At 41.9% G+C, this 15709-nt stretch overlaps 1 protein-coding gene across 3 annotated transcripts in view; it reads right to left on the bottom strand.

Moving 5' to 3' along the window:
* Positions 1-15709, bottom strand: part of LOC136612269 (beta-1,3-galactosyl-O-glycosyl-glycoprotein beta-1,6-N-acetylglucosaminyltransferase 3-like) — a 50168-nt gene that overhangs the window by 17240 nt on the left and 17219 nt on the right. Inside the window, exon 1 of one of the 3 annotated variants that reach the window (XM_066592498.1) lies at positions 4128-4203. The exons of the other annotated variants lie outside the window; for them this stretch is intronic. The gene's annotated coding sequence lies outside the window, so the exon portion shown is untranslated. Of the gene's footprint in view, positions 1-4127; positions 4204-15709 lie in introns of those variants that run through there. 3 annotated transcript variants of the gene reach the window in all.

Below are 15709 nucleotides of genomic sequence, written 5' to 3'. Positions count from 1 at the left end.
AGCATGGTGTATTACGAGATTAGCAGAAACAGAACCCTGTAATTAAATGTGCCGCTTATTGGCCTGTGGTTGGAGGCTGACTTCGCGTACGTAACGCACTGCAGAGGAAGGAAACAATTATGCGCAAGGCTGGGTATTAATTCACCAACTACTACCCCCAGCAGAGACTCTGTAAACGGAAGGCACTGACAGGCAGGCCAAATATTGTATATTTTTTAACTTTGTGGGAACAACCACACTGCCTGTGATATACACTGTATTTCGATTGCCCTGTTGGAGGCTGACTTCGCGTACGTAACGCACTGCAGAGGCAAGAAACAATTATGCGCAAGGCTGGGTATTAATTCACCAACTACTACCCCCAGCAGAGACTCTGTAAACTGAAGGCACTGACAGGCAGGCCAAATATTGTATATTTTTTTACTTTGTGGGAACAACCACACTGCCTATATAGCCAGTATACCTTTCACCTTTCCCACTGTCCCTGCCTCACCAGTACTGCCCCTATACTCTGTAAAATGACTGCAGACTGAGGACACTATGGTCTGCATGCCCGATATACAAAAAAAATAAAAAATAAAATTGTGCAACACTGCTCCCAGCAGCCTCAACAGTACTGCACACGGTCAGATGTGGCCCTAAGAAGGACCGTTGGGGTTCTTGAAGACTAAAATAACACCTAACACTCTCCCTATAGCAGCTACAGCAAGACAGCACTTTCCCTGATCTCTGTCAGCATGCATCTGTGGCGAGCCGCGGGCGGGGCAGATTTTAATACTCGGGTGTCACCTGATCTCCCCAGCCACTCACTGCAGGGGGGGTGGTATAGGGCTGGAATGTCACAGGAGGAAGTTGTAATGCCTTCCATGTCTTTCTATTGGCCAGAAAAGCGCGCACATTTCTCAGGGAAGAAAGTGAAAGTAACTCCAACATCGCGTGGTGCTCGCCTCTAGTAACAAGCATCTCGAACACCCTAATACTCGAACGAGTATCAAGCTCGGACGAGTATGCTCGCTCATCTCTACTTATCACTAATTACAGCGATCACAGGCACTGGCAATACAGGATGCTGGTATCTGGCATCCTGTTACCATGGCAATCAGCTGGGCTATCTGCGATTATATCAATGTTATAGAGGGAGTGCGCTCCCTCTGTAAACCCTTCCCACTCCGCGATCTACATAGATCGCAGGAGGAAAGGGGTTAACAGCGGGAGGGGGGGCACATCTCTGATACACCCCCGCTGTTGCAGCGGGAAGCCGGCTATCACTGACAGCTGGCTTCCACTGCCAGATAGCGTGAGATTGCTTGTGATCTTGCGCTATCCCCAGGACGTAAGTTTACGCCCTGTTGGCGGGAAGTACCCGCTGTCAGGAGGTAAACTTACGCCCTGGAGCAGAAAGGGTTAACAGTCAGTGCTGTGTGGGCAGGTTCATTGTCATTATGGAAGAACCATTTATCTGTTCCGCAGATATTGAGCATGAAACAGAAGCCTGTCCTAGTAACGCCCCACCCACCAGAAGGAGATTCCTGGGGTTTTTTTGGGTACCCCTTCGTATATGGCTATGGTGCAGTACATCATACCATACTCTGCAATGTTTTCTATGTGACATGATAATATATTAACAAATAGACTTGAGTTTACTGGATGCAAATGTTACCAGTACAAGTAGCTTCATGTAAGACATATACAGGCTGTAGTCAAACAGACTGATCCAGTGCTATATCTCAATACTTGTGTCCTGTATTGACATTATAATAACTACATGATAAGATGGCACAGAGGCCACTGGGGGCCCCAGAACTTGGATTTCAAATTTTTACTGTAGCCCCTGTAAGTGGATCACCGAGGGAACCACTAAATAATATAGTATAAAATATAACCTTTATTTTTAAAAAAAATTAAAATATTTTATGCAAAAGGGCGTGATTAATCTATGATAAGTATCGTGCCTGTCACGACCAAATGGCACCGTACCATACGTTTGATATCTAGGACCTATGTGATATTATGGTTACCATGCGATGTTGTATTTAACACGGTGAAGATTCCCCACACAGTAGATACCGTCTAACCGTGTGTTCACCGTGTATCAACATCCACTATATATCCAACAGTCTGTTAGATCTCATCCAATAGTTTAAGATTGATCTAGTGTATCTGTGACATTGATAGTATAATCACAAGATAATTTAATACTGGATGATCCAATGATCCACAAACTATGATGCATAAGCTATCACAGAGATGTTTTCTGAGGATATTTAAACTCCTGTCACTATCACCCTTTGACAGTAAGTGGTAGTGATATAGAAACAGGAGCTACACCCCTGATGATAGAATAGCGATGAAAGTATGCATGCTCATATGATGGTTATGACATGCAAGAGTTCCACCATTAAATGATATGGATCGAACTCATTGGATGGTGGGAGGATATGTAACCACTGTCCCAAGTATCAATAGATATGGTGTATAACTGTTAGCTAAGATGTATTGTTAACAGCAATACACCAAGCTGCCAGAACGTGCTTATTCTTATTTCAATTATATTGAATAAGCACTAAGTACTTATAACAGTGACAGCGGAAAATAGAAAAGTGCAGCTGTTCATAAGTTATAAAGTACTTAAAGATCTGGTGTGAAAGGCAGGACTAATTCATGGTCCAACAATCGCCTAACACCTGATCTTCTACTGAACTCCGTTTAGATAGCTCAAATAGAACCAGCATCTAAGGCAAGACTGATTTAATGCACATGCATGCCTGATGCTTAGTCTATTAATTCACTTGATAGCACAGTGATGAACTAACAGTAAGTGGTCTATAAAAAGACTCACTACTGATTACTTAATCAAATGAGACCATCTCAAATAGAACCAACATAGAACCATCTACGCGTTTCAACAGCTCAATCATAAAGCTGTATCATCAGGATGGTATGGATTGATGCAAGCAAACATAAGGAGATTGCATCAAAAATTGCTAAGTGCTGCACCAGTCATAGATATAAGACCGTGCAGCACACTTAGCTAATATTAGGGATGGTAAACTTAGTTGCAATCCAGATGGAGCGATTGCATCTATAAATCAGCTCAATACTGCAACAGTCATAGATGTAAGACTGTGCAGTAAGAATAGCTAGTATCGAACGGATAGAGATGTGAACAGCCTGACCGGCTGTATACAACTGAGCAACTGAGCCCCTGTAAGTGAGAGCGTAAAACCCAATTTTAAAGTTGAAGAGTAGCATGTGAGAAGCAAAAATCTGCTTACCACATCTCCCTAAGTACCATAGGACCGCTGCTATAAGTGAAGTAAGGAAATGTACGTTCCGGTAATGCGGTCTATGCGAAAGCATGATCGAAGTGGCCCCCATCCACCTTTGTCTGCAGTAGACTCGTATACCAATCCGTCTTGGCCTTTTTCAAGTACGGTATTGTATAGACTATACTATTAGAACATATATTTCCTTACTTCAGTCATAGTAGCAGTCCCACGGCACTTAAAGAGATGCGGTAAGCGGATATCTGCTTCTCACATGGTTCTCTTCAAATGTGCAATTAAATTTCCTTCTTTCTCTCTCTTACAGGGGCCACAACACAAAATTGAAATCCATGTTCTGGGGCCCACAGGTGCCCATGCGCCATATCATCGTGTAGCACATCCATGCCTCCCTATTCAAGTATACTATTGTTATTTCAATATAGGACACCAGTAAGACTGGATCAGCCTTTATCTACACTCGGTATAAAATAGCTATGTTTTTCCATAAACTTGTTTAAAAAACTGGCATTAAAAACTGAGTAATTTACATAAACAGAGTTCCTTTGTTTAACAACATTTTCTAAGACCATATTCCATTATTAGAAGACTATTTATCATTCCTATCAACATAACAGATTCATGACACCCACCTGAAAATATCAGGTCTCATGCAGCTGCAAAGGTATGTCAACAAGAATGTACATCGAGTCCCTGCAACTCTGTTATGGAGCCATAACCTCACCCTCAGTAGAAATAATTCTTCTAGCGAAAAAAGCAGCTCTGTAATGTGGCATCTGAAGGAATATAGTACAGATACTCTTTCTGTCACATTAATACAGAATTTTAGCAGAAAAACTATACCTGAATAAAGCTTTGGAATCAGCTAAATTATTCTTTCAAGATTCAGCTCAATGCTTTCTGCTCTTCTCTCTGTCCATTGTGTCATGACATTTGACTGTGTTGGGATGAACTATTTCCTCCTATTCAGATGTTTGTTTTTGCATATTACACACACAGATTACTCACATTTGCATGTTCTGCAATATTTGACAAAGCGAGCACAGATAAGCAATTTTCACAGTTTCTGAATTGCTACTTATCTTACTGTACTTGAAAAACAAAGTTATAAAACCTTCATAAAACTTAAAAACTGGTTTCACTACTGATAATTGCAACCAAATGCCTTCTGAAGTTTTAGATCACTCTTACTCATTCGTTATAATTTAACTTCAGTTTACAGACTAGATATTCTATTTAAAGGTTTATTCCCAACTTGTAAAGTTATGGCACATTGCTAGGATATATCACTTCTTGCCATGCCATACACAGTAGTCATGGAGTCCAATGGCAAACCGAAATTTGCCCATCCCCACAAAAAAACAAAATTAATATATATAATAATAATATACATACACACACACACACACACACACACACACACACACACACACACACACACAGAGAGAGAGAGAGCATATTGAGCATTGACAATTCAAAGCTGGACAAATTTGTTGTTTAACATGGCATTAAGATTGTTGGAGGCTAGGGGAGGGGGGATAATGGGGAGAAATAAAAATGGAAGGTATATGCGTGGGCAAGGTAATGCTTTATACACAAAAAAACATTAAACTAGAAAGTTTTCTTGGACATCTAGTGGCGAAGTCGCTACTGTAATTGAAACGTATAGTTTGTTACTAGAGATGAGCGAGCATACTTGTCCGAGCTTGATGCTCGTTCGAGTATTAGGGTGATCGAGATGCTCTCAGCTGAATGACAGCTGAGCCGAGCCAATCAGTGGCAGCACTCACTCACCATTCATGAATTCATGAATGGGTGTGAGTGAGAGCTGCCTCTGATTGGTCAGGCTGTGACCAATCAGAGGCAACTCATTCAGCAGGCGGGGATTTTACATCCCCGGCTGCTGAATACTACAGAGAGCAGTTCAGGAGAACTGCCGCCGGCCGCAGCTGAACTCCGTCTGCCGGGACCAGGTGGGTATATATATTTTTCTTATTTTTACACATTTCTGGATGAATTGCAGGGAAGGGCTTATATATTTAAGCCCTTCCCGAAAATTCATTGTGCGATCGCCGGCAGCCCATTGCTTTCAATGGAGCCGGCTGTATTGCCGGCTCCATTGAATTCAATGGGCTAACATCGTTCAGCCGGGACAAGGTGAGTATATTTTTTTTTCACTTTTTACACATTTTAGAATGATTTTAAGGTAAGGGCTTATATTTTTAAGCCCTTCCCGAAAATTCATCCCGCGCTCGCCGGCAGCCCATTCAATGGAGCCGGCTATATTGCCGGCTCCATTGAATTCAATGGGCTAACATCGTTCTGCTCTGCCACAGCTGTTACAGCTGTGGAAGAGGAGAACAATCATTATGCTGACAGTGTGGGGGGGGGGGGTCTCACTCTTGTCACTATTGTGGCTTAATAGTGAGACCTCGGAGCCCGAAATGTAGCCCTGCATGTTGCTCCTCGCCTGCCCTATCCTTTTCTGTGTTTTTTACATGACTTTGGTGATTTGCTAAGATTTTCACAAATGAAAACCTTAGCGGAGCACCAGTCATATACAAAAATGCTCGAGTCGCCCATTGACTTCAATGGGGTTCGTTACTCAAAACGAACTCTCGAGCATCACTGAAAGTTCGACTCGAGTAACGAGCACTCGAGCATTTTGGTGCTCGCTCATCTCTATTTGTTACGAAGATTTTTTGTAACCTGCTCATGTATGTTCTTAAATGCCAATAATAAAAGAGTTAAAAAAAAAAAAAAGTTCACTAAAGTATTCATTAAACGTTGAAGGTGTTAAATATATTTATTAACGACCTGATAGATGGACTGCACAGTAAAATATCAATATTTGCAGATGACACAAAATTATACAATATAATCAATGCAACGGAGGACAATGTACGGCTACAAATGGACCTGGATAAGCTGGGGGCCTGGGCAGAAAAATGGCAAATGAAGTTCAATGTTGATAAATGTAAGGTTATGCACATGGGCAGGAGAAACGGATGTCACCAATACACACTAAATGGGGTACTGCTAGGGAAAAGTGATATGGAAAAAGACCTGGGGGTACTAGTGGATTATAGACTAAACTGGAGTAACCAATGCCAGTCAGCTGCTGCAAAGGCTAATAAAGTCTTGGGGCGCATTAAAAGAGGTATAGAGGTGAGGGTCGAGAACATTATTCTTCCATTATATAAGGCACTTGTCAGGCCTCACATGGAATAGTGCGCACAGTTCTGGTCACCGGTGCTCAGGAAAGATGTTACAGTGCTGGAGGGGGTTCAAAGAAGGGCAACTAAACTAGTACATGGAATGAAGGGACTGGAATACCCAGAGAGGCTATCCAAATTGGGATTATTTACCCTGGAAAAAAGATGGCTACGGAGCGATCAAATAACTATGTATAAATACATGAGGGGACAATACAAGGATCTCTCCCATGATCTGTTTATACCCAGGACTGCGACTGTAGCAAGAGGGCATCCGCTACGTCTAGAAGAAAGCAGGTTTCATCGCCAACACAGAAAAGGGTTTTTTACTGTAAGAGCAGTTAGACTGTGGAACTCTCTGCCTGAGGATGTGGTGATGGCAAAATCCATAGAGGAGTTTAAAAGGAGACTTGATGTCTTTCTGGAGCGGAAGGATATTATAGGTTATAAATCTTAGGTTAATTGTTAATCCGGGTATACAGGCAGGTAGGAACTATTAGGGGTTTATCCTGGGATTAGTCTGATTGCCATTAGGGAGTCGGGAAGGAATTTTTTCCCCAAAAGGGGTATGTGGCTTCTGCTGTTGGGGTTTTTTGCCTTCCTCTGGATCAACAAAACAGGAGGATAAACAGGCTGGACTAGATGGACATTGTCTTCATTCGGCCTTACAAACTATGTTACTATGTTACTATGTCTTCTGAACAAATGCAATTGATGACTTATCCTAGCCTTGTCACAAAGTCATAAGCGCATTTACGTGTGCATTTGCGCAGTGAATGTTTCATTTTTGTACATGCCTGTGTTTTACTGTACAGCGTGAACAAAAAATACAGTAAAACACGCACAGGCATGTGCAAAAAAAGCATGCTACTATTGATTGTAATGGGCAATTAAGTTAATTAGTTCAATATGTGCTATTTTTGTGCGAAAATGCACATGAAAATAGAGCATGCTGTGTATTTTTGCGCGCATAAAAAGGCACACAATATATGCTCATACCAGCTATACTTATATAATTATATACAGGAGATACCCAGGTTATTCCAGTAAGATCCATATCACTACATAAAGGGAGATGTATGTGTGTATATATGTATGTGTGTATGTGCCATCATAACTCATGAACGCCTGGATCAATTTCAACCAAACTTGGTACATATAAAACTCATCCCATGGGGACAAATATGAGGAGGATAATACAGCCCCATTACCCCTGGTGGATGGGGGAATGCTAGAATTGCACTTGAGCAGATGGTTTTTATTTTATAGTCTTATCTAACACAGACGACCTCCTCATCATCATACAATAATCTATTACACAGACAACCTCCTCCTCCTCAAATACTAATATATTACATAAACCTCCTGCTCCTCAGATAATAATATCTTACACAGATAACCTCCTCCTCTGTTCCAATTACCACACAGCTTCCCACCAGCACCAAGCCACTATGTACCACACAGGAATAAGCCCAGTACCCACTCTTATGAAAGCTTGCAAAAGGAAATCCGTGATGCCCATAGCAACCAATCACAGCACAGCTTTCATTTTACCTAAGCAGTATATCAAGTGAAAGCTGAGCTGTGATTGGTTGCTATTGGCAACAAAAATTACAGGGGAAGTCGGTGAGTTTGATTTTTAATTGCGCCAGTATTACACAGACCTCCTGCTCCTCAGATAATAATATCTTACACAGACAACTTCCTCCTCCTCAAATACTAATATTACACAGATGACCTCCTCCTCATATACCAATATATTACACAGAAGGTCTCCTCCTCATGCAGTAAGGTATTACACAGACCTCCTGCTCCTCAGATAATAATATCTTACACAGACAACTTCCTCCTCCTCAAATACTAATATTACACAGATCATCTCCTCATATACCAGTATATTACACAGACGACCTCTTTCTCATGCAGTAAGATATTGCACAGATGACCTCCTCCTCATATACCAATATATTACACAGATGACCTCCTCCTCCTGATGCAGTTAGATATTACACGGACAGCCACCTCCTGATGCAGTAAGATATTACACAGACGACCTCCTCCTCATATACTAATATATTACACAGACGACCTCCTCCTCATGCAGTAATATATTACACAGACGACCTCCTCCTCACGCAGTAAGATATTACACAGACAACCTCCTCCTCATGTATTAATATATTATACAAATGACCTAAAAATAAAATACACGCGTAAGCAACTAATATAATTATATACAGGAGATACCCTGGTTAGACCAGCATGCTCCATATCACTATATACAGAAGATGTATAACTTATACCAGCTGTGTATATATATGTAATTATATACAGAAGATGCCCAGGTTATATCAGCATGCTCAATGTCACTATGTACAGAAGACGTATAACTTATACAAGCTGTACATATACAATTATATACAGGAGATACCCAGGTTACACCAGCATGTGTATATATTTAGAATATAGATTAATTTATACCAGCTGCATAAATATCTATATATACATATGCATTGGCCTATATATAGTGATATGGACCATGCAGGTATAACCTGGACATTAATGTTGCGAGGTAGTCCTGCCTAGACTTAGAGAACTTGTGGAAAGTATGCCTCGACGTGTTGCCGCTGTAATACAAGCAAAAGGAAGGCCGACGCGTTACTAAATAGAATAATAAAGCACTTTTTCTGAAAAACATGCAGTGTCCAAATACTTTTGTCCATATGGTGTACGTTCTAATAAAATAGTGCAGGCAGCTTTTGGTTTATCAACTTCTTTTTTTTAAGCAGATTCACGTGGAATATTTTCCCTTCCTATTCTGCCGGATATGGAATGCTCATAATCTACAGATGCAGTATGACGCTAGACTTTAATGGTCTCTGCCAATTTATCAGCAGTTCACAAGAAGTTGGCTGTAGAAGTAGAACCTTATCATCTAGTAATAAACATTGCTCCTTAGTAGATTTGTCATTCCGTGTATAATATGTGAATAAGTCTCTGCAAAGGCCCTTTTACACGGAACTATTATATCGTTCAAAAAATAATTGAAACAAGCGAAAGTGAATGATACCGTTCAGTCCAAACGCTGCCAATGACCTACGATAAATCGTTCACTCTTCGTGCAGCGTTCATTTTATGCAGGGATAAAAATCACCGTTGGCTCGTTTTACTAATCGATCAATTTAAATACCGATCGTTCTCATTCACATTTTTTATTTTCTAACAAGGATATTGTTTATGTTCCTCTGCCGAATCAATCTTGTGAGGAAACGGCAAATCAGAGGTGTTTTTGTTTAAGGGCTCTCTCATACGAGCGTTTTTAACACACATTTTACACACGGTAATACAATTTACTACAGATCTCTCACGGGTTTATGTTGCTCTGAGGATAGCATATACTAGTGACTGACTTCCTGATTCCTACATTGTGTCACTTACTTTAACGTTACTTTTCATAAAATTACTGTTTCTCTGTTGCATCGAGAGCCAAATGAGGTAGTACTCACAATGACGTGTGCCTGCAGTGCACAATATTCATGAGCTGAGGCTCTTTCCATCCACTGCTGATGGACAGCTTTCTTCCTATGCACAGTACTGGAAGAAAGCTGTCAATCAGTAGAGCGCGGGGTTAACCTACTGATCATAAATATCATAGACTACAGCCTTGGCCACCACTGCAGCAGAGAAACAGTGATTTTATGAAAAGTACAGCAAGAAATATAGCAAGTAGCCTAATGCAGAAATTGGTGTCTAGTTCACTAGTTTATGCGGCCTTCATTTAGGGAAGGGCAGTTATAGCAGAAACAGGGAAGTTAGATAAACTATGATAAGCCTAATAAATGCAAAGTGATAGAACCAACTGGTATCATCTAGCACTAATAAAATTTGCTTACTACTAGTGTAGTGTCCCAGAACCAGAGTCCTTGATACACCCCAGTGCAAAGTTGTCGTGTGGTTTCATAAAGCATAGTTTTCACAATGCATAAAAATCTATATTGTATGTATCTTGCACTGCACTGCCTTATATTTGCAGAACATTGCATAAATTCAGGCTATGCAGAGATATAAGGGTTAAATTGTAAAAATTAGATTTAATTTTGGTTATCAAGCAGACCCTCAGCAGATGTTCCAGAGTTCCACATCCTCCAGGAATGTCAGTTGTCTCTTGGAGGGAGAAAGAGGTAGAGTAACATGTGAGTGAAGAACAAAGGGCAGACAGAGAGAGAGCTCCTGGGATCTTAACCCACTCTGCCATTTTTGTGCCAGTTTACGCTGTGAAGGGGATTACTGAGAAAGAGAGACAGAGCTGAAGCTAAAGACAGAGAGGATAAGTTGAACAAGGACCTCCTTGCGTATGCTGTTTGTAACTTTTGGTGGAGAGCAGTATTGGTCAGCTAGCACGCTGATTAATTGTCCCCACATGCTTCCCTCCAGGTACCGTGTGACAGAACGGAATTGTGAGTACCAAGTGAATATTGTAATGCAATTTGAATGGAGCCCCATAGCAGAGGTTAATCTAAATTGGACTGTGCTAACAGTTATTCAATTCTTGACATGCAAAGATATTCCTGCTACCAGCCAAGTAAGAGACATTTCCAAGAGCATCATAGGCTGTATCTTCAATAACTCTGCTAAAGCAGCCACCTTTAAAGTCACGATAACCATATGATCATCCCTCTACTGCTTATTAGTAATACCTCACGTTACGCTTTGATTGACTTCGTAACCTGGAATGTACATAAGCAATTGCAGTAAAATTAAAGCTGTTTCACGAAATGCCAGTGTCAGAACTCCATCCCGCACTCCGTATAACTGAAGCAGCTTCCTTGACAAAATGGTATGGTGTGCAGCCCGGGGCCTGCAAATTAGTGAAGCTACTCGGCCATGTGACATGAGAACTACAGCCCCTGTTGTTAGCCTGTTCTATTTAACCCCGGTGCACCACAACTGGTTCCATGATTTCCACGATCATTGGTTGTGATGGTAAATTACTGCCTTAAGTAATTAATTCAACTGCATTTGCATATTTGCTATTGCACTTTATAATTTATGGCATTCTATGCGATATTATATTGGCCCAAAATTGATTTGTGAGTATTACGTGAGTGGTTTTAGGGCTCGTTCCCATGAGCGCTGTGAGCGCGCAGTATAGCCACACACAGAAAGCGCTTCTATAGGAACCAATGGTTTCCTATAGAAACGTTTACATGAGAGAATATTAGACGAGCTACATGTGCGCACCTCAGAAAGATAGGTAATGTGGCTGCAAGGTCGCATCTAAGGTCCGTGGTGCGCGCAAAGTTAGGACCTGACCTATCTTTGGTGCATGCTTTCCATAGACTCCCATGGGAGCTGGAAAGCATGCACCTTGTATCTCGGATCGTGTGAACGGGCTAATTCAAGTAGCTGGAATTAGGCAATTCACGCGATCTTTAGTGCAGTATAGCGACGGTCTTTTCTCGAGGCTATACTACACTTCCACAGTGCTCTTCTAAACAAGCCCTTAACCCCTTTCCTCTCTATGACGTATAGGTACGTCATGGAGCGGCGGAGTATGTATGAATAGCTGACACCTGCGGGCAATAGCCGCTATTGGCTGTTTGGCCGATTGCAGCTATTAACCCTATAAATGCCGCTGTCAATTCTGACAGCAGCATTTAAATCCCCCGAACACCTGCACGGCCCCCCCGCGGTGAGATCAGGGGAGCCGTGCAGGTGTCATAGCAGCCGGGGGCCTTAAGAAAGGCCCCAGGGCTGCCTTAGCAGACTGCCTATCAAGCCATCCCTGTGGGGTGGCTTGATAGACTGCCTGTTACATGGCAGTATGACGTAATGCTATATCAAAGCATCGCTGGTTGTAGTCCCCCATGGGGACTTTAAAGTAAAGTAAAAAATAAATAAATAAATAAAGTTATTTTAATTGTAAAAAAAAAAGTTATAAAAGTTTAAAATCACCCCCTTTTTGTCATATCTATTATTAAAAAATCTAAATCATAAAATAAGAATATGTGTTTGGTATCGCAGCGTCTGTAAAAGTCCAATCAATCAAAGTATAGCATTATTTTACCCGCACAGTGAACTCCGTCCGAAAAAAAAATAAAGAACACCAGAAATGCACTTTTTTAGTTACCCTGTCTCCCAGAAAAAAACGCAATAAAAAGCGATCAAAAAGTCATATGTATTCCGAATTGGTACTATCGGAAACTACAGGACATCCCGCAAAAAATGAGCCCTTGCTCAACTACGTCCACAAAAATTTAAAAAGTTATTGTGCGCACAAAATGACCGCAGAAAATAATTGAAAAAAATTAATTGTCTTTGAAAAAAAAAAAAAAAAGTAGTACAGTAAAAAAGAAAAAAACAAAAACTATACAAGTTTGGTATCGTAGTAATCATACAGACCCATAGAATGAAGTTATCATGTCGCTTTTGTTGCCATTTGTGCGCCATAGAAACAAGACGCACTGAAAGATGGCAAAATGTTTTTTTTTTTCATTTTACTCCACTTAGAATTTTTTGAAAGTTTTTCAGTACATTATATGGTATTTTATATAGCAACATTGAAAAATACAACTCATCCCGCAAAAAACAAGCCCTCATACAGCGACGTCAATGGATAAATAAAGCAGTTACGATTTTTTTGAAGGGGGGGGGGGGGGGGGGGGGAAACGAAAATGGAAGAAGAAAAAAAGGGGCCACGTCATTAAGGGGTTAATGGTATCGCAATCAATTGACTTATGTGCACTTTTTAGATGTATTCCTGGAATCAGTGAAGCTTACACATAACCTGCACTTTAATATATGAATAAATGGTATATGTGCAGCAGTGTGATTAGGTGTATAGTGCAGTTACATTCCTCCCAAGTAGTTGATATGAATTATTCAAGTGGCATTTGTAAAATATGAAGTTTGTAGTTGTTCTGGCACATCCTGTTTGTGCCATTGTTTAATGACCTCAATATCTTTCTGAGTATAATAATTTAATATTATAATTATCAGAATTTTCTGAATAGGTTTTTAATAGAGATGGGCAAGCATGCTCGTCTGAGCTTGATGCTCGATTAAGCATTAACAACCTACTCGTTGCTGCTTGTTACTGGCTCGAGCACCACAAGGTGCTCGAGAAACTTTAATGTCCCCTCCCCGCATGTTTAGCTCCATTTTTAGTCGCTAAACATGCCGGAAAGGCTTTACCACTTCCTGCTGTGATGTGCCAACCCTCTACACGTCTACAGCAGTGAGTGGCTGCCCAGATCAGGTGACCACCGAGTACCTAAACTGTTGCTGCCTGCGGCTCGCCTCAGACGCATGCTGGTAGAGTTTAGGGATAAAACTGCTGCGATAGGGAAAGATTTAGGGTAGGGATTAGAGTTGCAGTTAGGCAGGGATCCTGGCTACAAGAACCCAACAGTCCTTTCTAGGACTACTACTCTCATTGTGTGCATCAGCATTTTGGCTGGCTGGTACCAGTAGTGCGCACAATTTTTTTTTTTCAAGCATCCCGGCTGTATTCTGCCCACTGTTAGAGGTTTTATGCAGTGTACTGCCAGGGGTGTACACTGAGTACATAAGAATTTACCAAACTCCAATCATTATCTGCCCGACTCTGTGGGGCGGTGAATTAGCTCTGGGTCTCAGCACTTTTCACTGGAAAAATTTATCTGGCCTTGCTCAGAGTCTCTCAAATCTACCAGTCTCTGTGGGCGGTGACTTAGCCCTAGTTCTCAGTGCTATACAGTGGGTTAATTTTTTCTAGCACTGCATAGAGCCTCTCATATCTACCAGTCTCTGAGCGGTGAATTGGGCCTAGGTATCAGCAGTATACCATGGGTTAATTATTTTTGGCGCAGCTCAGAGCCTCTCAAATCTACCAGTCACTGTGGGCGGTGCATTTGGCCTAGGTTTCAGCACTATACAGTGCTTTAATTTTTTCTGGCACTGCATAGAGCCTCTCATATCTACCAGTCTCTGTGGGCGGTGAATTAGCCCAAGGTATCAGGGTTATACACTGGTTAAGTTATTTCTGGTGCAACTCAGAGCCTCTCAAATCTACCAGTCCCTGTGGGCGGTGAATTAGGCCTAGATCTTAGCGCTTTAAACTGGTTAAAGGGGTTGTCCCGCGCCGAAACGGGCTTTTTTTTTTTTTAAACCCCCCCCCCCCGTTCGGCGCGAGACAACCCCGATGCAGGGGTTAAAAAAACCACCCGCACAGCGCTTACCTGAATCCCGGCGGTCCGGCGTCTTCATACTCACCTGCTGAAGATGGCCGCCGGGATCCTCTGTCTTCATGGACCGCAGGGCTTCTGTGCGGTCCATTGCCGATTCCAGCCTCCTGATTGGCTGGAATCGGCACGTGACGGGGCGGAGCTACACGGAGCTACACGGAGCCCCATTCAGAAAAGAAGAAGACCCGGACTGCGCAAGCGCGGCTAATTTGGCCATCGGAGGGCGAAAATTAGTCGGCACCATGGAGACGAGGACGCCAGCAACGGAGCAGGTAAGTATAAAACTTTTTATAACTTCTCTATGGCTCATAATTAATGCACAATGTACATTACAAAGTGCATTATTATGGCCATGCAGAAGTGTATAGACCCACTTGCTGCCTCGGGACAACCCCTTTAAATATTTTCTGGCCTTGCTCAGAGTCTCTTAAATCTACCAGTCTCTGTGGGCAGTGAATTAGCCCTAGTTCTCAGCGCTTTACACTGGTTTGATTTTTTCTGGCATTGCTCAGAGTCTCTCAAATCTTCAAGTCTCTGTGGGTGGTGAATTAGGCCTAGATCTTAGCGCTTTACACTGGTTATATTTTTTCTGACCCAGCTCAAAGCCTCTCAAATCTTCAAGTCTCTGTGGTAGAGATGAGCGAGCACCAAGATGCTCGGGTGCTCGTTACTCGAGATGAACTTTTCGCGATGCTCGAGGGTTCATTTCGAGTAACGAACCCCATTGAAGTCAATGGGCGACCCGAGCATTTTTATATATCGCCGATGCTCGCTAAGGTTTTCGTTTGTGAAAATCTGGGCAATTCAAGAAAGTGATGGGAACGACACAGCAACAGATAGGGCAGGCGAGGGGCTACATGTTGGGCTGCATCTCAAGTTCCCAGGTCCCACTATTAAGCCACAATAGCGGCAAGAGTGGGTCTCCCCTCCCTCCTAACAACTTTTACTTCTGAAAAGCCCTCATTAGCAATGCATACCTTAGCTA

Source organism: Eleutherodactylus coqui, chromosome 2, assembly GCF_035609145.1.
Source record: "Eleutherodactylus coqui strain aEleCoq1 chromosome 2, aEleCoq1.hap1, whole genome shotgun sequence".
Classification (NCBI taxonomy): domain Eukaryota; kingdom Metazoa; phylum Chordata; class Amphibia; order Anura; family Eleutherodactylidae; genus Eleutherodactylus; species Eleutherodactylus coqui.
Note: the sequence above shows the minus strand (reverse complement) of the source record. Positions and strands in the feature narration are given on the sequence as shown.